Raw genomic sequence first — 26,597 nt, 5'->3', positions numbered from 1 at the left:
CTGTGCCAGCTCTAAATAACCATAAATTTTGTTCTTATAAACCTTAATGAATGCCTGGCCAAGATGCTGTAACTATTGGCTTCTACGTTGGAGCATAAATGGAAAGGAAAAAAAAAAGTGTGCACAGTGAAAAACTGGATAAAATGGAAAAAAGATCACAGCAAACCCAAAGTCGCAATTTGCCTTTAATGTGAAGGAGGCCTTGTTTTCACGGTGTGGCAGCTTTCAGGGGTTTTAATCTCAAAGTGGCTGATCAATTTAAGGTAAGTGGCAGGCATTTGGCCTGGTTCCCAGGCTTGGCTTTGCTGCTCTGAGAAAAGAAAGGATTCAGTCAGACACACAGACAACAGGCATCATCGGCGGCTCCCACATTCCAAGCATTTTAACACAGATTAGGTTGGCATGATTCTACTGTTTACTGAAATCTCCTAGGTGTTGCATTTTTCCCTCTCCTTGCGTGGTTATCCGAGATGGTTTTCCCAGGTCAGGACCTTCATATGCCAAATAGCTGGCAGGGCTGTGAAGGGAAAAAGAAGAGCATGGGTCAAGACTTCTGATTCAAACACTATTTCACTTGCTCCCTGCAAAATCTGAGACTTCAGACAGCAGGTAATTGAGCACTGAACTTTTTGCCTTAGGCATACATCGAGACAGGAACTGTTTTACATGCATTCCTGAGAGGGGGGGTGGAACGAAGATAATTTCTTTAACAAGGACAAACTTAATTCAGCTAGAAATGCCCAATGGATTAACAGGGTGATTTGTGGTTATTTTCTCTTCAGATTTTATAAGCCTGAGCCTTTTATATACATGGAGCAATATGGCAACCGATACAGTCCATGTTTTAAATTAACATTTTCACATGAAATGTTCTTTACTTTTTCAAAGCAGTTAATATTAAAAGAGCTCGATGGATCCCTTACCATTATCTCATGTTTTTATTTTAGCCAAAGGGAATTTTCTTAATCCACTTGACCTGAGTTAAATAAAATAGGCATTCAATTGATCCAACCAAAAAAAAAAAAAATGTTAGTTGTCTTTCATGTACTTTTTTTTTGGCTATATTATGCCTTATGGAAATTTTATATTTTAAAATATATTTTCACAGTTTCTAAAAATACTTTATCTCACCTTAATATAGTCAACGCTTTTCCTTTAATCATCCTCATGACAGATTTCCTCATTTTTTTCTAAGAATTCTATTAAAATAAATAAGATGTATTTCAAAAATAATTTTCCAACCATTAAACTTTTCTTTCTTTCTTTCTTTTTAAAGATCTTATTTATTTATTTGGGAGAAAGGGTGAATGAGAGAAAGCACAAGTGGTGGAAGGAGAGGGAGAAGTGGACTCCCCTGCTGAGCAGGGAGCCTGGCAAAGAGCTCCATCCCAGGACCTGGGAATCATGCCCCGAGCCAAAGGCAGATGCTCAATGGACTGAGCCACCAAGGCACACCATTATTAAACTTTTCAAAGGCGATGTCAAAATTATTATACTTAACATACCTGCTTAACATTTCAAAAATTTACATTGACAAAATTCTTCCAAAATCAACATTTTTGCAGTTGAGTAATTATATTAAGAATGTGTCTAGGAGGGCTGCATGTATTTTATGCATTTATTTTAATTTGTGTTATTATATGTGCAAGTGTGATTTTAAAAATCAATATGGGATTCTTCACGGATTAGAGGGAAAAAAGAGATAAATGGGATGCCTGGAACTGCAGCAGCCATCTTGCAACCATGAAGAGAGCTAGCCCAAGACACCAAGCTGGCATACTGAGGGTGGCAGGCAGGGAAGATGAAGAGACCATGGCTCTCAATTATGTCATTGAGCTGCAGAATCAATGATCCTGAAAATTGGGACTTCATCTTATATAAGATAATAAATTCCCTTTCATTCACTTACCAATATTTGTTGAGCACCTACCATGTGCGATGCTCTAGGCACCCTGTCCTAGATGCTTGAATATCTCAGTGAACAAAATACATAAGAGCCCTGCCCTGTGGAACTAACATTCTAGCCAAGAAATATATTAAAATAAAAACATAAATAAGAAAGTTCTACCGTATGTTACAAAGCAGTAAGTGAATAAAATGTAAAAGTCGAGCATAGTAAAAAGGAGACAGGTGTTGGTGTTGAATAAAGTGAAAGTTGGCCAGCCTCACTGAGGAAGTGAGATTTGAGCAAATACTTGAAGGAAATGAAGAAATTATTCTTTAAGCCAGTGAGAAGTAGGTTATTTGGTTTTTAATTTTTCTTATTATTAAAAACCCTCTAAATGAGAAGGTGGGCCAAGATATATGGATTCTTGGAAGATATCTAATGCCAGTTCCACTCAATTCTTCCAAATCCCTGTGAGCCAGAACATGTCTTTCTTTGTTTAAGTTTGGGTTGGGTTTCTGTCTCTTGCCACTGAAAGAGATAGGCTAGTAAATTTAAGTTGGTCACAAATAAACTAGTTCTGGTTCCACGGAGAAGTCCAAATAGATACTGGTCCGTGATTCCATCCTCTATGTCATGAGCTTGCTTTTCCATACTGGGGATGTCTAGGCATCCATAAAAAACATGACTTAGTTATCCAGACAGAGTGCTATTGATGAAAGAAGAAATAAGTCAGTGGCAGAAAACAGAGAGCTTGTAAATAACTCCAATAAATGTAGTTAACTGACCTTTGACAAGCAACAAGGCAATACAATAGAGAAAAGACAGTCTCTTCATCGAATGGTGCTGGAACAACTGGACATCATATGCAAGAAAAGTAAATCTAGACACAGATATTATAGCCTTTACAGAAATCAACTGATAATCACAGAGGTAAATATAAAACAAAAAAACTACAAAATTCCTAGAAGATGACATAGGAGAAAACCTAAATGACCTTGAGTTTGTCAATGGCTTTTTACAGAGTCATTATCCATAGGGGGGGAAAAAGGTAATGTAGACTTCATTAAAATTAAAAACTTCTGCTCTATGAGAGACAATGTCAAGAGAATGAGAAGACCAGCCACAGACTGGGATAAAATATTTGCAAAAGACACATCTGATAAAGAGTTGTTATGCAAAATACACAAAAACTCTTAAAAGTCAACAATAAGAAAACAACTTAATTTAAAAATGAGCCAGGGGCACCAGGGTGGCTCAATCAGTTAAGCATCTATTCCTGATTTCAGCTCAGGGCGTGATCTCAGGGGTGTGAGATGGAGCCCCACACTGGGCTCTCATTTGCCTATGCTCTTTCTCCAACAAACAAACAAACAAACAATGAGCCAAAGACCCTAACACCTCGCCAAAGAATATACACAGGTGAAAAGTGAACGTATAAAAAGATGCTCAACAACACATGTCATCAAGACAATGCAAATTAAAATAGCAATGAGGGGCACCATCGGTCTTCAACTCTGGTGATGATCTCCAGATCCTGAGATCTAGCCCCTCATTGGGTTCCCTGCTCAGCAGGGAGTCTGCTTCTCCCTCTCCTCCCTGCTCATGCTCTCTCTTGCTATTTCTGTCACTGTCTCTGTCTCTCAAACAAATAAATAAAACCTTTAAAAAATAAAAATAAAATGGCAATGAGCTACCACTACACAACAATTTGAATAGTCAAAATCCAGAATATGGACGATACCAAATGCTGGCAAAGATAAGGAGCAATAGGAACTCTCACTTATTGCAAAATAGTGCAGCCACTTTAGAAAACAATCTGGTGGTTTCATGCAAAACTAAGCATACTCTTATCATATGATCCAGCTATTACAAAGGAATTGAAAATTTATGCCTACACAAAAACCTATACACACATGTTCGTAGAAACTTTGTGTTCATAATTGCCAAAACTTGGAAGCCACCAAGTTGTCTTTCAGGAGGTTAATGGTTAAATAAACTATGATACATCCGGTCAATGGAATATTATTGAGTGCTAAAAAGAAACGAAGACATGGAAGAACCTTAAATGCATATTAGTGAGTGAAGAGGTAAGTCTGAAAAGGCTATACACCAGATGATTACACCAATATGACATTCTGGAAAAGCAAAACTATGGAGACAGTAATAAGATCAGCAGTTGGGGAGAAATGAAGAGGTGGAGCACAGGGGATTTTTAGGGCAGTGAAACTATTCTAAGTGATACTGTAATGGTTGATAAGTAACATTATGCATTTGTCAAAACCAAAAAAAGTATACAACACTTTTACAGGGTTCACACTTTCTCACAGTGATGAACCCTTATGTAAACTATGGACTTTAGTTAATAATACATTAGAATTGGTTCATCAGTTGTAACAAATGCACCTCACCAATGCAAGATGTTAATATTAGGGGGAACTGGGGAGGGGGAAGAAATATATGTTCTTTCTGTTCATTTTTCTGTAAACCTAAAACTGCTTTTAAAAAATAAAGTCTATTAAGGTGCCTGGCTGGCTCAGTTGGTAGAGTATGCAGTTCTTGATCTTAGGGCTTTGAGCTCAAGCCCCACATTGGGTATAGAGATTACTTAAAAATATATAATAAAAAAATAATAGTCTTTTTTTTAAAGCACAAAACATAACAGGAAAGATTAACCATACAGACTTCTTACAATTTAAAACGTCTTTTCATGGAACTCCTGAATGGCTCAATGTTGGACATCCGACTCTCAATTTTGGCTCAGGTTATGATCTTGGGGTCATGGGATCAAGTCCCACTGGACACAGTCTGCTTGTTCTTCTCCCTCTGCTCCTCCCCAACTCTCTCTCTCTCTCTCAAACGAATAAATAAAATCTTTAAAAAAAATAAAACCTCTATTCATCAAAATATACCATTAAGAGAATGAAAAGACAAGAAGTAATGTGGGATAAGACATTTTACATGGATAAATCATACAAAGGACTATTTCTAGACCATATAAAGATCTCTTATAAATTAATAAGAAAAAATTGACAGACTCAATTATTTTTAAGAAAGGATAAAAGACATGAATAGATTTTTTACAAATGAAAACATCCAAATGGCCAATGACCATGAAAATATGCTCAACATCATTAGTTATCAGGAAAATGCAAGTTGAAAATAAAACAAGGTATCTCTACACACACTCCAGAATGGCGAAATTTTAAAAGGTTGACAATACCAAGTATTAGAGAAGATATAGACTGCCAGAAACTCTTAAAATGCTATGCAAACTGGCAAAACTACTTTGGGAATTTTGTTGCCAAGAAAAGTAAGCATACATACACCTACTCTATAACTCAGCAATTCAACCTCTAGGTGTAAATCCAAAAAAATGCATACATATGTGCACAAAAAATACTTACAAGAATATTGGTAGTACATTATTCTTAATAGAATCAAATGAGAGGGTACCCAAATGTCCATTAACAATGGAATGGGTAAATAAAGTATATGCATAACACAATACAGTAGTGAGTTTGTGTTACACATATTTCTATGTGTAACAACATGGTTGAATTTCAAAGATATAACATTTAGCAACAAAAAGATAAACAATATACCATATAATAAACAATAAACCATATAATCTGGTTTATTTAAAGTTCAAAAACAGGCAAACTAATTTATGGCAAGAGAAATCTGTGTAGTAGTTACCTTTGGAGATGGGACACAAAGTAGGCCTTTGTAAAGTTGGTAATGATTAATATCTTGCTTTGTGCAATAATCAAGCTGTATACTTAAGATTTGTGCCCTTTCAAGTCAATATGTTAAATTTAAATAAGTAAAACTAAAGATACATGGTTGCCTAAATCAACCAACCATAAATTAAAGCCATGAGCCATAAAAATTCCTAGGTTACATTTAATCCTACCATTGCAATAAAGAAAGAATTATTTCTTCTACATTACCATTCAGATGGGGTCACTATATGTGAATCTTGAAACTAAGACTCCAAGCTATCATTCCTGACTCTCTGGTAAACGGCAAGAATTTCCTCACACCAAAATTCACTCTACTATAGACACTCCAATATTACTCTGATGCCCAACAAATTATTAATAATAATAGCTAACATTTTAAGGACTCTTACTATGTGTCAGCACCATACTGAGTGCTTGCATGTATATTTATTTGCATGCATATATATTTAAGTCTGTCATTAACCCTAAGAGACAGGTATTACTAAGCTACTTTACAGATGAAAAAATAGGTTAAGAAAACGTAATAAATGTTCCTCAGGTCATTGAATCAGTCAACATCCTTAGTTACATTTAAAAGCAACCAAAAGTTCAGTTGAAGCAAAAAAGAATGTATTGAAAGGTCATTGTGGGGTACCTGTGTGGCTCTGTTAGTTGGGTGTCTGCCTTTGGCTCAGGTTGTCATCCCAGGGTCTTGGGATTGAGCCCTGCATTGGGCTCCCTGTTTAACAGGGAACCTGCTTCTCCTTCTGCTGCTCTCCCTGCTTGTGCTGTCTCTGACAAATAAATAAATAAAATCTTCAAAAATAAATTTAAAAATAAATAAACAAAAGGTCACTGCATAACTCCCAGAATTGCCAGGATGGTGAGTTGAGGCCTCTGCAGTCATGAACCATGTCCCAAATCAAGACATTGAAAGTTAATGCCCAGCACTGGACAGGATGATCCACTCTGCCAGCAGAAACTCAGACACAGGCATCACCAGAACTGCCACCGCTCTGCAGGGCATCACCAGAACTGCCACTGTTGCACCAACGAGGATGACTCAGTTTTCACTGCACCAATCACATTAAGAGCACACAATTCATGTCCTAGGGCAAAAAGGAATGGTATGTGCACATTTCTAAAATCAGAAGTGCAGGGGTTCTGGCAAGCAGGGATCTGAACCCAGTTGGATTGCCTCCAAAACCCAGGTCCTCAACTCCTATGCTAGGCTGCCTCCACTTGTGTGATGTTACTTTACCATTTGAAGAACCACATGAGGCGAGCAAGTATGAAAACCTCCAACAACACTTCATGCCACCATACCATGTAGGTCAGAAAGCTTCAACAATCTCTTGCTTGACTAATTCAGAAAGACAGAATAAAACTACTCATATGTAAATTGAGCCTCTAAAATCAAATGCTTCACTAAAGGCAGGCACAGAGGACCTGGTAGGACAGCTCATCAAGACCCACCAGGCACCATGTGAGACCATGTGGCCACATGCTGACTCAGATTGGTGGTGGAGAAGGCGGGCCACTTCTGAGTCACCAAGACCACATCCTGCCCCTCCCTCATTTATTCCCCTGGAAGCTGCCCATCAGTCTTCTTGCTGAGCTCTCCACCCAGGCATGAGGCTCAGGTATTTGTAGCACATGTCTATGAAGCTCAGAAGTCCCATTTTCCAGGAACATTTGGCCCTGGTTCTGTCAGGGGCGTCTGGGTGTGAAGTTGGCTATGACTAAGTGTGAAACTGAGAGTCCGCATGAAGACTCTGGGCTAGATTTTAATCCTTTCTTATTTTTCACTGTGTTGTGGCAGGCACAACATAACTAACATTGCATATATTTGTGTTCTCCCTGAAAATTGTGCCCTAGATGCGTATTCATTATAGCCAGAGACGAAGCAGGCATTTCATCCTGTTCTGATTCATCTTAGAAAAATGTGTGGTAAGCAATTCGAAATTCTCCCCCCATCTACTTTCAAATAAAGAACAAGAGGAAAAGTCTTCTTCATTTTTTTTTCTTTTTTGGTAAAGGCAATTTAGTAAAATTTGTATCTGTTGGGGCTTTTGTTTTGTCTTGTTTTGTTTGAGGTTTTTTGGCTTCCACTGAGGACAGTAGTAGGAGTAGGATAACAAAAGCTGAGGTACTCAGTAAATGGAGAGATGTGAATGTGGAGGAGTCTGACCTTTATTCTGTAGGCAGGAAGTAATTCATACAGGTCTTTTTAATCTAATTTATTTTTAACAATTTTTAAGTCAAATACAAACAAACAGAAAAGTAAATTTAATTTAGAAAATGATAAAGCAAAATCTGTGCAAGTACCACAAGTGACAGGATGAAGGTGGTAGCTAAACAGTTGACCCTCAAACAATGTAGGGGTTGGGGTGCTGACCACCTTCCCTCAAGCCCTCAATCCCCGCACAGCCAAAAAATCCAAGTATAACTTTTGACTCCCTAAAACCTTAACTACTAAGGTTAGATTCTGTTGACTAAAAGCCTTACCAACAGCAGTCAGTTAACATATATTTTGTATGTTATATGTATTATATAGAGTATGCTTACAACAAAGTCAGCTAGAGAAAAGAAAATTAAGAAAATCGCAAGGAAGAGAAAATACATTTATAGGAATGTACTATGTTGAAAAACATCCATATAAAAGAGGACCCAGTCAGTTCAAACCCGTGTTGTTCAAGGGTCAACTGTACTATGGTGGTAATTATTTTGCAATTTATAAGTATATTGAATCAACACATTATATACTTCAAACTATACAATATTACATGTTAATTATATCTCAATAAAGCTGGGGAGAAAAGAGAAATAAGAGATTGTGAGCACTAGAAAATTCCGTAGTGGCATTTAAAAAAATTATAATAGAGACAAAGCATAAAGCATATATGTGAGTTTAACATGCTGTCCCCATCAAGGCCATAAAGTCTAAGATCAACAGCATCCCAAAGGTCTCCTGAATTCACCGCACTAATCACAAGTCCCTTCTTCACTCAGCTAAGGCAATTACTACCCTAACATCTGGAATAATCATTTCATTTCTTTTTTTTTTTTTTATGGTTTTGCTACCTAGCTATGCATCCCTAAATAACACATTTTAATTTAGCTTTTTTTGAACTTTAAGTAGCATCATACTTTGTTTTCTTTGTTTTTTGCTTCTTTTACTTAAGAATATTTTTTGAGCCATCCATGTTAATGTTTGTACTCTATAGTCCATTCACTTTCTTTATTGTAAATATTCCATTGCATGAGTATATCACAAATTGTTTATCCATGTTATATTAGTTAGACATTTGGGTTGTTTCCAGCTTGAGGCTGTTACAAACAATGCTGTGGTATATTTGTATGTGTGTGTGTGTGTGCATGTGTGTAAGAGAAAAAAGAGGATTAGGAAGATCTATCTAGCAGTAGTGTGTAAGTTGAACTCAGATAAAGAAGGATCAGGGAATTCAGTAGGGTTCATCAGTCATACAAGACTAACACTGAAAGTTAGTGATTAACAGAGTGAATAAGAGACAATAGATTCATAGGAGTAGTTCACCAAGTAAAAGTTATACTTTTTTAAAATTTAACTTTAAAAATGTAAATCTTTTTACCTTTTATTTTCTTAATTCTTAGTGAGTTTGAGCATATTCTTACATTTTTCCATCAGACTATTGTATTTTGTATATGAATTTCCTATTCATATCTTTTGCCCATTTTTCTATCAGCTGTTTCTTGACTTTCTTGTTGATTTGGGGGAACTCAATAAATTTTGAATATTAATACTTTTATTATCTATATTGTAAATATATCTACCTATCTATTGTCTTTATTTTCACAGTGTCTTTTGCTATACATATATATTTTAATTTTTGATGTATTCACTTAGCTAGGATACAGTATCTAGTTATTCAATCAAATACTAATCTTGGGTTTGCTGTAAAGGTATTTTTCAGATGTAATTAAAACCCCTAATCAGTTGACTTTAGGTAAGGAAGATTATCCTGGATTATCTGGGTGAGCCTGATTCAATCAGATGAAAAGACTTAGAAACAGAACTGACGCTGTTCCCAAAAGAAGATATGGTTCCAACCTACTTATGATATTCCCTTTCTGAAGACCTGCCCTGCTCATTTCAGACTTTCTTAACCAGCCCCAACAATCACACAGACCTATGTATCATCTATCTATCTATCTATCTATCTATCTATCTATCTAATATTTTTATTTATTTATTTTCTCTATTGGCTCTGCTTCTCAGGTTGAACCCTGACTGATATAGTATAATATTTTTACATAGCCAGTCTACCATTCTTCTGATTTATAGCATCCTGATTTCATATCTTGCTAAGGTAGGTTTTATACAAAGATGTATGCAAATCATGTTCATGCAGCATTGGCAGTAATGGCTAAAAACTGAAAAGTTCTCCTTCATTCCCCTTGACGATACCTTTCTCATCTAAAGACACCTATTGTCAATAAGGGAGGGGGGATATATTTTACTGGCCTACATTTTTAAATTTTTTTTATTTTAACTACATTCAATTAATTAACATATTGCATATTATCAGTTTCAGAGGTAGAGTTCAGTGATTAATCAGTTATATATAACACCAGTACTGATTATATCAGGTGCCCTTCTTAATTTCCATCACCAAATTTCCCATTCCCCTATTCCCCACCCCTTTAGTAACCCTCAGCTTGCTTGCTATAGTCAAGAATCCCTATGGTTCATCCTCCTCTCTGATTTCATCTTGTTTTATTTTTCTCTCCCTTCATTTTTGCTCCTCTGTTTTGTTTCTTAAATTCCACATAGAGTGAAATCATATGATAATCATTTTTCTCTGATTGACTTATTTTGCTTGGCATAATGCCCTCTAGTTCCATCCATATCATTGCAAATGGCAAGATTTCTTTCTCTCAAGATTTCTTTGCATAGGAGTGCAAAGATACAGATGCAGTGAAACACTGGGACACCTGCACTCCAATGTTCATAGCAGCCATGTCCACAATAGCCAAACTGTGGAAGGAGCCTCGGTGTCCATTGACAGATGAATGGTTAAAGAAGATATGGTGTGTGTGTGTGTGTGTATATATATATATATATATATATATATATATATATATATACCTTAGAGAAATCTAAGAATCACTGACTTACTTCACTCAGCATAATACCCTCCAGTTCCATCCATGTGGAAGCAAATGGTGGGTATTCATCCTTTCTAATATAATATTAGCCATTAGAAAGGATGAATACCCACCATTTGCTCCCACATGGATGGAACTGGAGGGTATTATGCTGAGTGAAGTAAGTCAGTTGGAGAAGGACGATCATCATATGGTTTCACTCATAGGAGGAATATAAGAAATAGTGAAAGGGATTATAGGGGAAAGGGGACAAAATGGGTGGGAAAAATTAGAGAGGGTGACAAAACATGAGAGACTCAACTCTGGGAAACAAACAAAGGGTAGTAGAAGAGGAGCGGGTGGAGGGATGGGGTGACTTGGGGACAGGCACAGAGGAGGGCACTTGATGGGATGAGCACTGGGTGTTATACTACATGTTGGCAAATTGAACTTCAATAAAAAAATAACAATAAATAAATAAATAAACAAACAAACATGTGGGTGCATGTGCCCCATTGAATCACTATGTTATCTCCTTTGAATAAATACCTAGTAGTGCAATTACTGGGTGGTAGGGTAGCTCTACTTTTAACTTTTTGAGGAAACTCCATACTGTTTTCCTGGCCTGCTTTTTATGTAAAACCTAATTGTGTGTGTGTGTGTGTGGGGGGGGTATGTGTAGGGGTGTAAAAGTCTACAAAGTTTCCCAGAAGAATATATCCTAATTTAATGAAAATAATTATCTGTAGATGGGGAAGGGTTGGTAGAGACAAATGAAAGAGGACTTTTAGGGCTTTTGTACTTTTGATTGTCTAAATCTTATACAATGAGAATCTATTTTTATTTAATTTGGGTCTTTTTTTTACCATCTTAATTTATAAGTACAGTTCAATGCTGTTAAATAAATACACACAGTGATTATTTCAAAGGGCAAAAAATACTTCACAAAAGTTATCAACAATGACTGCAATATTTTAACGTTCAGTGACCAGGAAATGACTTCATTGAGATAAATAAATATGCCAAAAGCAAGACGGTTTATTACAAGCATTACAACTTCAAAGTCTTTAAATACCTGGCTTATGTAGAAGAGAAGATAAAAGAAATGTTGAGTGTGGTGTCTACCTAGGGTGCACACTCTTGGCCTAAATTTCAAAAGCATATATAGTCCAAATAAAACATACCTCCAAGCCAAATTTGCCTTATAAGCCATATGTATATCACCTTTGTAACTGTGTAGGAAAAAATGAGGTTGCTTTAAAACCAAGAGTGATAGAATTTGAGCCTTAGAGAAACCTAAGAATCACAGAAAACTATGACTCTAGAAAAAACATTTGTCATGTTTTTAAATTTGAGTTGAGATGGTACAAGAATGGATAGTAGCCTGAGAATACAACGTTGGCTCAACAGCCAACAATCAAGTAATGTAGGTTGAAAGATGTTAGTAGAGTATGAGGATCCTAGGTTTTCCTCATTCCATGAATACACTATATACCTGTCAAATAATCCTAAATACCCAGTAACTTACCTGAAAACTGGCAAACAAACTTCACAACTAAAAGTAGAAAAAAGACCCACATCAAAGAAGGTAGGAAGTATGGAGATGTAATTTGGGAGAAAAATAGTTCATAGCCACTGCAGAGAGGATGGAGCCACAATCACAGAGAAGGACAAGAGACAGACTAGCACACAGAGGGGCACATAGAGAAAACAAATCTGCATAGCAATTGGCTTGGAAAGCAAGAGGAAATGAATTTTTTTATTTCTCGCAACCAAAAGAGCTTAAAGCCTGGAGTTTTAAAGATCAGTGGACATGGCTGGGATACAGCCCAGAGGGCATTGCACTGATCTTGGAGAGAAGCCAGGCAAACAACCAGTAGACATACAGTGTGCATACAGCATACAGTGTGCCCCACCTGGCACATATATTGGGGAGGTTATTTGATCATCTTGCAGTGCATTCCAGGGTGACAGCATTCATAGAGAGACCCTTCCAGGAGCAAAAGTACTGTCCAGTGCCATTTTCCTCGCTTGCCCCTCAGCGTAAGCACCAGGCCATCTGCAAGAACCAGCACAGCACCAACACTTATTACCTAACTTGCTTACACTAAGTCCTGCCCCTCCACACCATGGTGGAACTGCCTCTCTTAGTCATGTTTGCCTCAGTAACAGCACAAAAAGCCCCCTCCTGCAGAAGATCAACCCAAACCCCTGCTCATACTATGTCTCCCAACCCAGGAGTTATGTAAAGCTTTGGTTCTGGTGGTGGTGGTGACAGGTCTCATTTCATAAGCAGAGAACACCTAGTTAAAATATGCCACATTCAGGCCAGGGACCAAACACTGCCCACAAAAGGCAAAGAGAGCCTCTGCAGACAAATTGCCTGAAGGATAAAGTGGTCAAGACAAAATAGCAGAGCACACACAGCCACATTGGAGATACTCCTGAAAACACCAAGCCCTTAAGAACAGGAGACACCACGTGACAGGACACTACAGTATTTCTTCTTAATAAGACCATTACCCTCAAGAACAGAGACATAGCTGACTTCCTAACACAGAAATAGACATAGCGACTTAGACAAAATGGAAGACAGAGAAATTTATCAAGAACAGAGACATAGCTAACTTCCTAACACAGAGAAATAGGCATAGAGACTTAGATAAAATGAGAAGACAGAGAAATGTATCTCAAATGAAAGAATAGGACAAGGCTACAGCCAGGCATATAAGCAAAACAGCTATGAACAACATGTCTTATAGAGAAATCAAGGTAATGATCATAAGGATACTCATTGGAATTGAGAAAAGAGTGGAAGACATGAGTGAGACCCTTAATACAGAGATAAGGAAAAACATAACAGAGATAAAGGGCTCAATAAATGAAATGAGAAACATGCTTGATGGCATGAACAGCAAGATTTCTAACCGCAGATGAATGAATTAGTGAACTAGAAGATAAGGTAAAGGAAACTAACAAAGCTGAACAAAAGAGAGAAAAAAGAATTATGCAAAGCAAGATTAAATTTAGGGAACTTAGGAACTCCATCAAACATAATAACATTCATATTATAGGAGTCCCAGAAGAAGAAGAGAGAAAAAGGGACAGAAAATTTATTTGAAGAAATAATAGCTAAAAATTTCCCTAATCTGAGAAAGAAAATAGATATCCAGATCCAGGAGGCACAGAGAACTATCATCAAAATCAACAAAAGCAGAAGTACACCAATTACAATTACATATTTAAATTAAATTAGCAGAATATAGAGATAAAGAAAACAATTCTAAAGCAGCAAGATAAAAGAAGATAGTAACTTCCAAGGGAAAACCCATAAGGCTAGAAAGAGATTTTTTAGCAGAAACTTTCCAAGCCAGAAGGGAATGGCATGATTACTCAAAGTGCTCAGCGGGAAAAGTCTGCAGCCAAGAATATTCTATCCAGCAGGGTTATCATTCAGAACAGGAGAGAGAGTTCCCAGACAAACAAAACTAGAGGAGTTCATGACCACTAAACCAACTGAGCAAGAAATATTAAAGGGAACTCTGAGTGGGAAGAAGAAACCAATAGTGTCCATATAAAGGTAAAAGACACAAAAGCAGTAAAAACAAATATTTCTATTAAAAGAAATCAAAGAACTCACAAAATAAAAGGATATAAAATATAAAAACATATTACTAAAATGTGGGGAAGAGAGGAGTAAAGAATGGATTCAAATCTAAATAACTATCAAATTAATATAGACTCCCTATTGCAAGTAGAGGTCATATACAAACCTAATCGTAACCATATATAAGAATAAAGAGAAAGAAATCCAAATATATTACTAAGGAAAATCAGCAAACCTTGAAAGAGAAAAAGATAAGAAGGGATCAGATAAAATCTTTGGAAACAACCACAAAACAAATAATAAAATGACAACAAATACATTTCTTATCAACTAATTACTTTGAATGTAAATGGACCAAATGCTCCAACCAAAAGACACAGCATTACAAAATGGATAAAAAAATAAGAACCATCTATATGCTGCTTACAAGACACACATTTTAGACCCAAGGACACTTGCAGATTGAGAGTTAGGGGATGGAGAATCATCTATCATGCAAATGGCAAAGGAAAGCCAGAGTAGCAATACTTATATTGGATAAAATAGACTTTAAAACAAAGAGTAACAAAAGACGAAGAAGGGCACTATATAATAACAAAGAGGACAATTCAACAAGATTTCACAGTTGCAAATATTTATGTACCCAGCATAGGGACACCCAAATACATAAAACAGCTAATAACAAAAAGGGACTAAATAATAATATGATAATAGTATGAGACTTTAGCACCCCACTTACATCAATAGAGAGACTATCTAAAAAAACCAAAAAGGAAACAATGGCTTTGAATGACACACTGGAACAGATGGATTAACACTGAACAGATATCTTCAGATCATTCCATCCTAAAACAACAGAATACACATTCTTTTCAAGTACACATGGAACATTCTCCAGAATAGACTGCATACTAGCCCACAAAAAAAAAAAAACAAAAAAAAAAACTTTAACAAATTCAAGAAGATTAAAGCCATACCATGCTTTTTTTTTTTTTTTTTTTTAACCAAGCTTCTTTTCTAGTCACCAAACCTATGAAATTAGAATACAACCCCATTCACACACAGGAAAAATATGGAAAGACCACAAATACATGAACTTACTACTAAATAATGATTGAGTCAACCATAAAATAAAACGAGAAATAAAAATTATGTAGAAACAAATGAAAATGAAAACAAAACAGTCAAAAATCTTTGGGATATAGCAAAAGTGATTCTAAGTGGAAAGTTTATCCCAATACAGGCCTACCTCAAGAAGAAGAAAAAAATCTATTTTAAATAAACAACCTAATCTTATACCTAAAGAAGCTAGAAAAATAACAACAAACAAAACCTAAAACCAGCAAAAGGAAGGAAATCATAAAGATTAGAACAGAAATAAATGATACAGAAACTAAAAAGAGAATGGAACAGATCAATGAAACCAAGAGCTGGGTCTTTGAAAAAAATCAATAAAATTGATAAACCTCTAGCCAGGCTTATCAAGAAAAAAAAAAAAAAAAGGACTCGAATAAATAAAATCACAAATAAGAGAGGAGAGTAGCAGTGTAAAGAAGAGGCAAGAACGACCCCCGGACCAGCCAAAGCCCGCGAGCCGCTGCATCCCTGCGTCCAGCGCTTACGTCCTGCTACCGTCACCGCCATGCCCAAGAGAAGGGGATGCTGAAGGGGATGCTAAAGGAGATAAAGCCAAGGTGAAGGATGAGCCACAGAGAAGATCTGCAGGGTTATCTGCTAAATCTGCTCCTCCAAAGCCAGAGCCCAAGCCTAAAAAGGCCCCTGCAAAGAAGGGAGAGAAGGTACCCAAAGGGAAAGAGGGGAAAGCTGATGCTGGCAAGGGTGGAAAGAACCCTGCAGGGAATGGAGATGCCAAAATAGACCAGGCACAGAAAGCTGATGATGCTGGAGATGCCAAGTGAAGTGTGTGCATTTTTGATAACTCTGCACTTCTGGTGACTGTACAGTTTGAAATACTATTTTTTATCAAGCTTTATAAAAATGCAGAATTGTGTTTACTTTTTTTTTTAAGCTATGTTGTTAGTACACAGAACACTTCATTGTTGTTTTGGGGGAAGGGCATATGTCACTAATAGAATATCTCCGAAGCTAGATTGATAACAAGGGAAAAAACACCTTTCCCTTCTAGTTTTGAGAAACTTCCTCTTGGCTCCCACGAGGAGGGATTCCTTGACATTGACACACATGAGCCACCTTGGTGGTGTGGAAAAACAAGAATTCATTTTTTTATGTCCTCTTCTCCCCCTCTTTGCTTCAACATAGACTTGACTCCCTTAAGCCCAGAGACCTGTTGGAACCTGACCCCAAGAAATGGTTCCTAATATGTCAGGCAACCTGGACTTTACAGTGTCACCACTGAGACGGTGTCCCTCAAAAGAGTCTTTTAAGCTTGTGGATCTTCAGATTGATAATTCTGCCATTTTCATTTCATTTCCTGAAAGTCAGGGTCAGCTTGTGAAAAGTTGTTAAACAACATGCTAAATGTGAACTGTCAACCCTTACTCTAAACTTTCCCTGTTCAGAGCATCACATGAAGACTTCACTGGGTTTTATAGTGGCTTTCTGATTTTGGTAGTCCATTGAAGAAGGGAGTTTAAAAGTTGTTGTATACTATTAACGATCATCTGCCCATGTTCTGCCTGAAATACCATGATTGTTTATGAAAAGTATCTTTAATAAAGCTGGATACAGTTGGCTTGAAAAAAAAAAAACAAATAAGAGAGGAGAAATAACAACCCACACCACAGAAATACAATTATAAGAGAATATTATGAAAAACTATATACCAACTAATTGGACAACCTGCAAGAAATGAATAAATTCCGAGAAACATATAAACTACCAAAACTGAAACAGGAAGAAATGGAATATTTGAGCAGACTCAGAACCAGTAAAGAAATTGAATCAGTAATGAAAAAAACTCCCAATAAGGACACCTGGGTGGCTCAGCGGTTGAGTGTCTGCCTTCGGCTCAGGACCTGATGCTGGGATTCCAGGATCAAGTCCCACATCAGGCTCTTGCATGGAGTCTGCTTCTCCTCTCTCTGCTTATGTCTCTTCCTCTCTCTCTCTGTCTCTCATGAATAAATAAATAAAATCTCAAAAAAAAAAAAAAAACTCCCAACCAACAAAAGTCTAGGACCAGATGGCTTCCTAGGCAAATTCTACCAAACATTTAAAGAAGAGCTAATACCTATTCTTCTCAAACTATTCCAAAAAATAGAAAAGGAAGAAAAACTTCCAAATTCATTCTATGAGGCCAGAATTCCCTTGATATCCAAAACTGGATAAAGATATCACTAAAAAAGAGAACTACAGGCCAATACCGCTGATGAACATAGATACAAAACTCCTCAACAAAACACTAGCAAAACAAATTCAACAGTATATTTAAAAAATCAGCCATGGGCACCTGGGTGGCTCAGTTGGTTAAGTGTCTGACTCGATTCTAGCTCAGGTCATGATCTTGGGGTAGTAGGATCAAGTCCCATTTCAGGCTCTGTGCTCAGTGTGGAGTCTACATGAGATTCTATCCTTCTCCCTTTGCCCCTCCCCCTGCTCATTCTCTCTCTCTCTCTCTCCCTCTCTCTCTCTCTCTCTCATTAAATAAATAATTTTAGGGGATCCCTGGGTGGCTCAGTGGTTTAGCACTGCTTTCAGCCCAGGGCTGGTCCTGGAGTCCTGGGATCGAGTCCCATGTCAGGCTCCCGGCATGGGGCCTGCTTCTCCCTCTGCTTGTGTCTCTGCCCTTCTCTCTCTGTCTATCGTGAATAAATAATAAAATCTTTTTAAAAAAATAAGTAAGTAATTTTAATGATATTCAAGTGGGGTTTATTCCTGGGTTGCCAGAGGGTTCAATATTTGCAAATCAATCAACATGAAACACTACATTAATAAAAGAAAGAATAAGAACCATATGACCATTTATATAGATGGATAAAAGACATTTGATAAAGTAAAACACCCATTCATGATAAAAACATTCAACAAAGTAGTTTTAGAGGGAACATACCTCAACATAATAAAGGTCATATAGGCAAAACCCACAGCTAATATCATCCTTAATGGGGAAAAAACACTGTTTTTCAGGTCAGGAACAAGACCAAGATATCCATCCACTCACACTACTTTTATTCAACATAGTACTGGAAGTCCTAGATGCAGCAATCAGACAACAAAATAAATAAAAGGCATCCAAATCGGTAAGGAAGATGTAAAACTTTTACTATTTGCAGTATGACATGATGCTCTATATGGAAAACCCTAAAGATTGCCAAAACTGCCAAAACTGATAAATGAATTCAATAAAGCTGCAGGATATTAAATCAATGTACAGAAATCCGTTGCATTTCTATACACCAATAATGGAGGAGCATAAAGAGAAATTAAGAAAACAATCCCATTTACAATTGCACCAAAAATAATATCACAGAATAAACCTAATCAAAGAGGTGAGGGACCTGTACTCTGAAAACCATAAAACACTAATGAAAGAAATTGAAGACAACACAAAGAAATGGAAAGGCATATCATGCTCATAGATGGAAGAACAAATATTGTTAAAATGTCTATACTACCGAAAGCAATCTACACATTTAATGCAATCCCTATCAAAATACCAACAGCACTTTTCACAGAACTAGAACAGACAACTGTAAAATTTGTATGGAGCAAGAAAAGACCTGAATAGCCAAAGAAACCTTGAAAAAGAAAAGCAAAGCTGTAGGCATCACAAAAAAAAAAAAAAAAAAGTTCCATCTACTATAGCATCAAAAGGATAAAACATTTAGAAATAAACAAAGGAAGTGCAAAACTTGTATTGAGAAAACTATGAAACATCATGAAAGAAACAAAAGACAATGTAAATAAATGAAAAGATGTGTCATTTTCATGGATTAGATAAGATGGATACGCTCATGTCCATTGGCAATATACAGATTCAATTCAATCTTTATCAAAACTCTAAGTGGCTTCTTTACAGATGTTAACAAACTGACCCTGAAATTCATACGGAAATCCTAGCTACCCAGCATAGGCCCCAAAAATCTTGAAATAGAAGAACAAAGTTGGAAGACTGACATTTGCCAATTTTAAAACTTACTACAAAGCTACAATAAGGAAGATGATATTGGCATAAAGACAGACATATAGGGATGCCTGAGTGGCTCAGTGGTTGCATTGTTGAGTGGCTCAGGTCTGTCTTTGGCTCAGGACATGATCTGGGGTCTTGGGATCAAATCCCACATCGGGCTCCTCACAGGGAGCCTGCTTCTCTCTCTGCCTGTGTCTCTGCCTCTCTCTGTGTGTCTCTCATGAATAAATATATATATTTTTAAATTAGACAGACATATAGATCAATGGAATAGAATTTAGAGTCCAGAAGTAAAGGCTTGCATTCACAATTAATTGCCATGACGATTCAGTGGGGAAAAGACAAAAGGTTCTGAGACAATTGTATATCCACGTGCAAAATAATAAAGTTGGACTTTTGTCTCACATTGTATATAAAAATTAACTCAAAATAGATTAAAAAAAAATAAAAACAATGAGCCAAAAAATAAATAAAAATACTGAGCCATCCAGGTGCCCCTGAACTGTACACTTTAGTGAAGTGTATAGATATGATTGAGATGGCAGCTTTATCTCAGTAAAGCTTTTGTTTTTTAAAACACAATAAAATTAAGTTAAATTAAAGACTGGATGGCAGAAAAAGTGCCCAGTCATAGCTCTTCGGAGAGTGGGGTGAGGTAACTATAAAGGTGCACTGCACTATTGGTGGGCAGGTAGAAGCTAGTTACCTCTTACATCCACGTCTTTATATAAACTCCAGGGGGTTCTCCATTTTCTCCTACAGCCCCCTAATCTCAAATTGAGTTCTGTATAACACGGTTTATCATAATCAAAGTGTTGGACCATTCTCTGGGAGTTTTGGCACACTAGAAGGTTAAATAAGATCATACATAAAAATCAAGGTTCAGGGTGCCTGGGTGGCTCAGTTGGTCAAGCATCTGACACTTGGTTTCTGCTCAGGTCATGATCTCAGGGTCTTGTGTGAGATCCAAACCATGCCCTGCCTCTACCGTAATGGGCTTTTGCTCAGTGCTGACTCTGTTGTCCCTCTAACTCCCCTACCCCTACCCCAGCTCATGCGCACACACCCCTTCTCTCTCAAATAAATAGATAAATAAATAAAAATAATAGTAATTAAAAAATCAAGCTTGGGCAGACTTTTGGATAGAGGTACCAGACAAACTTTTCAAAGGCCAAAAAGAAGTCTGAAACAGTGTCAGTCTGTTTATAGCTGTATTTGCAAGCCACACATAGTTTCTACATTCACTTGCCATTGAAAAGACCATTGGTCAATGGCAATGATTGTGTGCCTACTGTATGCCACACACTGTGCCAGGTGCTGGAGACAGATACTGAGTAAAGCAAGTTCTCTGCCTCTGAGAAGTTCCCAGCGTAAAGGGAAGCAAATGATTACATAAGTAATAGATACAGGCTGTAGTGGAAGTCTGGACTAAGCCACTGTGGGAGCAGAGAAGAGGGAACAATTGGCTTTGCATTAGTGAAGCTGAGAAAGCTTCCTGTGATGGTGACCTTCCACCTAGAGAATGAACAACACCAATAAAAGCCTGAATGCCCTCTTGGCATTTTTTTCTCTGCATATAAAATTCTTGTTATGCTATTAAGCCAGTGTTTATATATATATATATATATAATTATCTAAAAACGAAGCTGAATTAAATACCAAAAAGGCGCTAAATATAGCTATAAAGCTATTCAAAGAATAAGACATGAGTATGTGGTGTGTTGGTTTTTTTTTTTGTTTTTTGTTTTTTGTTTTTTGTTTTTTTGAGTATGTGGTTTGAGACATTTATGGACTTTCTTTATCCTGCATTTTTATAAGAACACAGTTAATTAAGAAAATAATCTATTGTCGACCAGTTCTATTTTGCTTATCAAACAATAGGCTCATTTCTGAATGAAAGACTGAGCTGAACCACAAGATCATTTAATTATAATGCTAGTGGGATGCCTGGGTGGCTCAGTGGTTTAGTGCCTGCCTTGGGTTTAGGGCATAACCCTGGAGTCCTGGGATCGAGTCCGGCATCAGGCTCCCTGCAGGGAGCCTGCTTCTCCCTCTGCCTGTGTCTCTGCCTTTCTCTCTCTCTGTGTCTTTCATGAATAAATAAATAAATAAAATAAAATAAAATAATTATAAGATTAGCAATGACTTCACTATGTAGTCTGTGCTTCCTGACTTCTTTAGGCCTGGCTGGGTTTAATTACTCCTGGTTTAAAATTTTTCTTTTCTTAAAATAGTTTAGTATGATTTTCCACAACTTCCCTTGATAATCTGTTTTTTGTCACCTATGGACAGTCTCACATGTCATCTGTCAAGTGAAACAAAGTGGAGTCTTACTGTGCAATTACTATAAAAACAAGCTGGCAACTCAAAAGAATACTAGCATTGGACTTTTCAAAAGGCTGAATTCCTCAGACATTGAAGCTTATCAGCAAATGGCCTGTGAACAATATTTTGCTGCATCTCTGAATAAGCAAAGTGCTTTTATCTTAATATGATTTGTCAAGAAATTTCCCTACCAAGAAAGATACCCCCACCATGTGATTTCCAGGATGACCATCTCCTGCTGTGATAAAATTGAAATTTCTTCTGTCAGTTTAGTGGGAAAGGGGCAAATATATGATAACAGAAAGATTTTTCTTTCAGGAAGCAGTAAGAAATTACCCCCTCAAAGAAGAGAGTTTTCTTACCTTCCATCCTTGGACTTGGCTGCTAATGTCCTAGGAACAGGCAAAAATACTCTCTCACCTCCTATGCCTGGTTACACCCCAAATGAGCCAAACAGATTTACGACTTATATTTGTGAGCTCCCTTTGATTTTGTGTAACTAATAGTGTTATATGGTTTTGTTAAAACTATGTTTGCTGGTCAAAGGTATGACTTTAATTTCAACTCCTTTCTACTTACTTTCTTAAGATTTAGTTCTTGCTTTAATTTCTTTAAATTTAGTGTTTCAATCACCCCTTCCACCCCCAAGAGGATTGGCTTTGGTATGCTTAAAAAAAACAAAAACAAACCCTGATTATGATTGAAACACAGGATGAACTTTGAAGGTATCCAGAGGTACTTGGAAGTGTTTTTCCCAATATAATTTGGCCACAAAATACAGGAGCAGAACAATCTTGGACTTAAATTAGTACTGAAGGTTTACAGACCTTCTACTAGTGGCAAATAATTGTTTCAGTGGAGGACAACTGTGTCACTGGTTTTATGCAAGCAATTTCCTACACACAAAAGCAGAATGTTATTTCTTCTCAAATGAAAGTTTAATTGCATATGACAGCCTTAGAATTCAACCAAGAATTGGGGAAGAGGCCCAATTAGGGATCAGCCATCCTCGGCCCCCACTCCCACCAGCTCTGCCCACCATCCCAGCCTCAGACACTAGCCAGACAGAGCTAATCTAACCCTTCCCAGAAGCCTTTGTGACAGGAGACTTGAAATCAGAGCGTCTCTCCGAGTAAATTCTGACCAAGGTGTTAGTCCATCCTGGCCAACTCCTTCCAGAGAGACCGGAGGTAGACTTCCCCTGAGTCCATGGTTCCTTAGAAGTGTGGTCAGTCCATACCTTGGTGACTCCTTTCAAAGAGGATTCAGCTTGGGCTCTCACTATTTTCAAAGTCTTTGGAAAGTTCATTATATCTTGTGGTGGGACCAAGTCTGAGAAACAGTCAATATTGGTCAGGTGAACCCTTGCTGACTAGTTTCAGAGCACCTCAATCCATCATTCATTCTTTAAGTGAGTTTATAGGTGACCCATCCAACCATGCAGCCATAAATTGAATTTTGGCAGACCGTGCCAGCAATAAGGAGCCCACAATAAAGCAGCAGAGCAGAGTGACCAAAGGCTTGAGCTCTGAACCAGACTGTATGATCTTGGACAAGTGACATAATCCCTCTGTGGCTCAGTAGCCTCATCCATAAAATAGGGATAATAGTATTTCCCCTACAGGCAATTTTGAAGAATGAACGAGTTAATACATCCAAAAGTGCTTAGAATAATGCCTGAAACACGGTAAATGCCACATAAATATTTGCTGTTGTGAGTTATGAGCATGGTCAACAGACTGAGGTATTTAAAAATCGGTATGAGGGGATCCCTGAGTGGCTCAGCGGTTTGGCGCCTGCCTTTGGCCCAGGGCGCGATCCTGGAGTCTCGGGATCGAGTCCCACGTCAGGCTCCCGGCATGGAGCCTGCTTCTCCCTCTCCCTGTGTGTGTCTCTGCCTCTCTCTCTCTCTCTGTCTATGATAAATAAATAAATAAATCTTAAAAAAAAATAAAAATAAAAGTTTATTTTAAAAAAAATAAAAATAAAAAAAATAAAAATCGGTATGATATAATTAAAAACAAATAAAATTGTACTTCACTAGGCTTCAGCTTTGATTGGATTTCCTAGCATGGAGATACGTTTTTGATTACTATTACAGGGCAACTATTCCAACACTTCTTAAACTGGTCTTAACGGAAGATTATTCCAGGAGATGCTAATTAGGTGTGCCAGAAAAAAAATGTTCCTGCAGCAAACAAATTTGTTTGTTCAGCCATTAAACAAAATTTAACTGATTTCTTGACTCCAGGACTTTTTAGTCTTTCATGTGATACGTACGTTATGGAACACAGGAAAAAGATTTGGTGTGCAAGACTTACCAAGTGTAATTGAATGCAGAATCCCCTGTTCTTAGAGTTCTCTTCCATCTACTAAGCATCCCCAAACTGTGTTCCAGTTCACTTGGCAACTGACAAAAAGACTATTACATCAAGTTACATTTAAGTCCTTTTCTCCTAATTCCTAATTGGTATGAACAAATTATATCACACTGAAAAAAAATATTCACAGGTGTGGAAACCAATGAGCAGTTTCCAGATTTGGAGTTTTCAAAGACAAGTAAAATCAATAGGTTGTCACTATTTTATCTTACCAGAAAAGATAATTAAGATAAATTGTCATTTATTATTACCATTGTTTCATATAAGAACCAATTTTAACAACCCTCAAAAAATGAAGGAACAATATAACTTAAGGGTAAATTATTAAAGTTAATTATTAAAGTTAAATACATGCAGCCATAATTAAGAACTGAAATAATAGGGGATCCCTGGGTGACGCAGCGGTTTAGCGCCTGCCTTTGGCCCAGGGCGCGATCCTGGAGACCCAGGATCGAATCCCACATCAGGCTCCCGGTGCATGGAGCCTGCTTCTCCCTCTGCCTGTGTTTCTGCCTCTCTCTCTCTCTCTCTGTGCGACTATCATAAATAAATAAATAAAAAATAAAAAAAAGAATTGAAATAATAATAATTATGATCATTATTGCAAAATTCACTACATTATTTGCATTTTTGTCATTTTGCCTCAAATCAGGGAAAATTTCTTCTTGATCTGTTATTTGGGAATGACTGACATTTAGAGCAGTTTATGGAGCTTGTCAAATTAAACCTATGTAGTTCAGATTTGTTTTATTTTGAAAAATATGGCTTTTTACTTATTGGCCCCATTGGTCACTGTCATGGAGTCCTGCATGTCTGGCTGACTATCATGCATATGTCTGGACACCATTATTTAAAGAGATGGTGCTTCTATCTTGCTGGTATGTTAGGAACACTGTGGTGGTGGTTAGGAGGAATGGACAGGGCCACTCCAGGCATACCACTGACCTATGAACACATCTCCATGCTTTTCTGGGCATCTTGTCCAAACTTACAACTATATCTTCTAGAAATCCCTTCTATAATAAAGAACATGTACCACGTTTGCCTTAATTAAGATCTAGTTCTCCTGTGAGGAGGCTAGAACCTCTGCCGTCTTTCAAGTAGAAGTTATGCATTTCCCCCATTCCTTCCAGGTTAGAAGGAGGGGATGATGTCTTCCCCATTCCCTAGTACAATTTCCAGCCCCATCTTGCTCCACTTTTATATAAAAGTTGCCTGAAACACTCCCTTTTCAGATTTTAGGAGTATTCCCCTTCTCATGGTTTTTCTCTCTCTCCTGCTTTTCAGACTCCTTCATAAGATCATTTCTTTACCATCTGTCCAAATATGGCATTCCTTGCTTTGGTCAGTTACCCTCTTCTTTCTCACTTTATATTCTTTCCCTGAAATTTCTCAATATAGGATCACTTATCATCTAATTTACTAATGAATCTCAGATTTTTATTTCTTATCCAAAACTTTCTTCTGGGCTTCAGACCTATATATCCTGCTACTCATCCTCCCCCTACAGATCTCACAGGTTCCTCAAATTCTAACCAACTAACTTCATTTCTTAACTAAGTTCATAACTAACCTTGCTTCCTTTACCCCAAACCTGTTTCCTATCCCAGACACTGTACCATCAGTCATCCAGCCAATGCTGAAAACTAAGGGACACTTTAACTCTTCTTTTTTCTTCACCTTCCCATCCCCCAGAGCCCAAATCTCATTTTTCCTTGAGATCAATTAAATCTACTTTCTAAGCATCTTTCAAAATTTACCATTTTCTCTTTTTCTGGACTAGCCCCTGCCATCATGCAAGGCTATTCTCTCTTGCTCGCATCACTAGGACTCCAGCCTTGCCCCTTCAGTATTTTCTCCATTCTGCAGTGACCTTTCTGATTACAGCAACCTCAGACCTGAAACCCTTTAATGGCTTCCCTACCCAACTCTTTAACGTGACAGCAAAGGTCCTTCCTGATCTGGCTGCTGCTTGTTTCTACAACCTGTGCTATCACCCCTCCATACCCAATGATACTTGGCGACTTACAGAAGCCACACCCTCTTAAAACTCTAGGCCTTTGCACATGTTACTCCCCACCATACACATAAGAGCATTTAACCCACATATCCCTTTGCCTGGTTCATTTTTTTTTCTAACTTCAGGCCTCAGTTTGGATATCTCTTCCACCAGGAAGTTTTCTCAGATGCCTCAAATCAGTATTAGGTTAAGAGCCTCTCCTCTGGGTTCTCATAGTGTGCTAATTGTAGAATTTCCTACAAGAACAATCATTATTTGTTTGTCCACCTTCTCCTCCAAACTATAAGCTCACGAAGACAAAGACCATGTTGTTTTTATTAACCATCTTATTTCTTGAGCTTTGCACTTGGCCAGCTCATAATAGGCACTCGATAATATTTCAAAAAGATGAATTTGTGCATTTAATGATTGTTTTCT

At 37.4% G+C, this 26,597-nt stretch overlaps 1 pseudogene; it reads left to right on the top strand.

Moving 5' to 3' along the window:
* The first annotated feature begins 13,488 nt into the window (after positions 1-13,488).
* LOC112923850 (non-histone chromosomal protein HMG-17 pseudogene) lies at positions 13,489-16,279 on the top strand (annotated as a pseudogene).
* Positions 16,280-26,597: the final 10,318 nt, after the last annotated feature.

The sequence above is a fragment of the Vulpes vulpes genome, chromosome 7, assembly GCF_048418805.1.
Source record: "Vulpes vulpes isolate BD-2025 chromosome 7, VulVul3, whole genome shotgun sequence".
Taxonomy (NCBI): domain Eukaryota; kingdom Metazoa; phylum Chordata; class Mammalia; order Carnivora; family Canidae; genus Vulpes; species Vulpes vulpes.
This window is presented reverse-complemented; position numbering and strand designations above follow the sequence as displayed.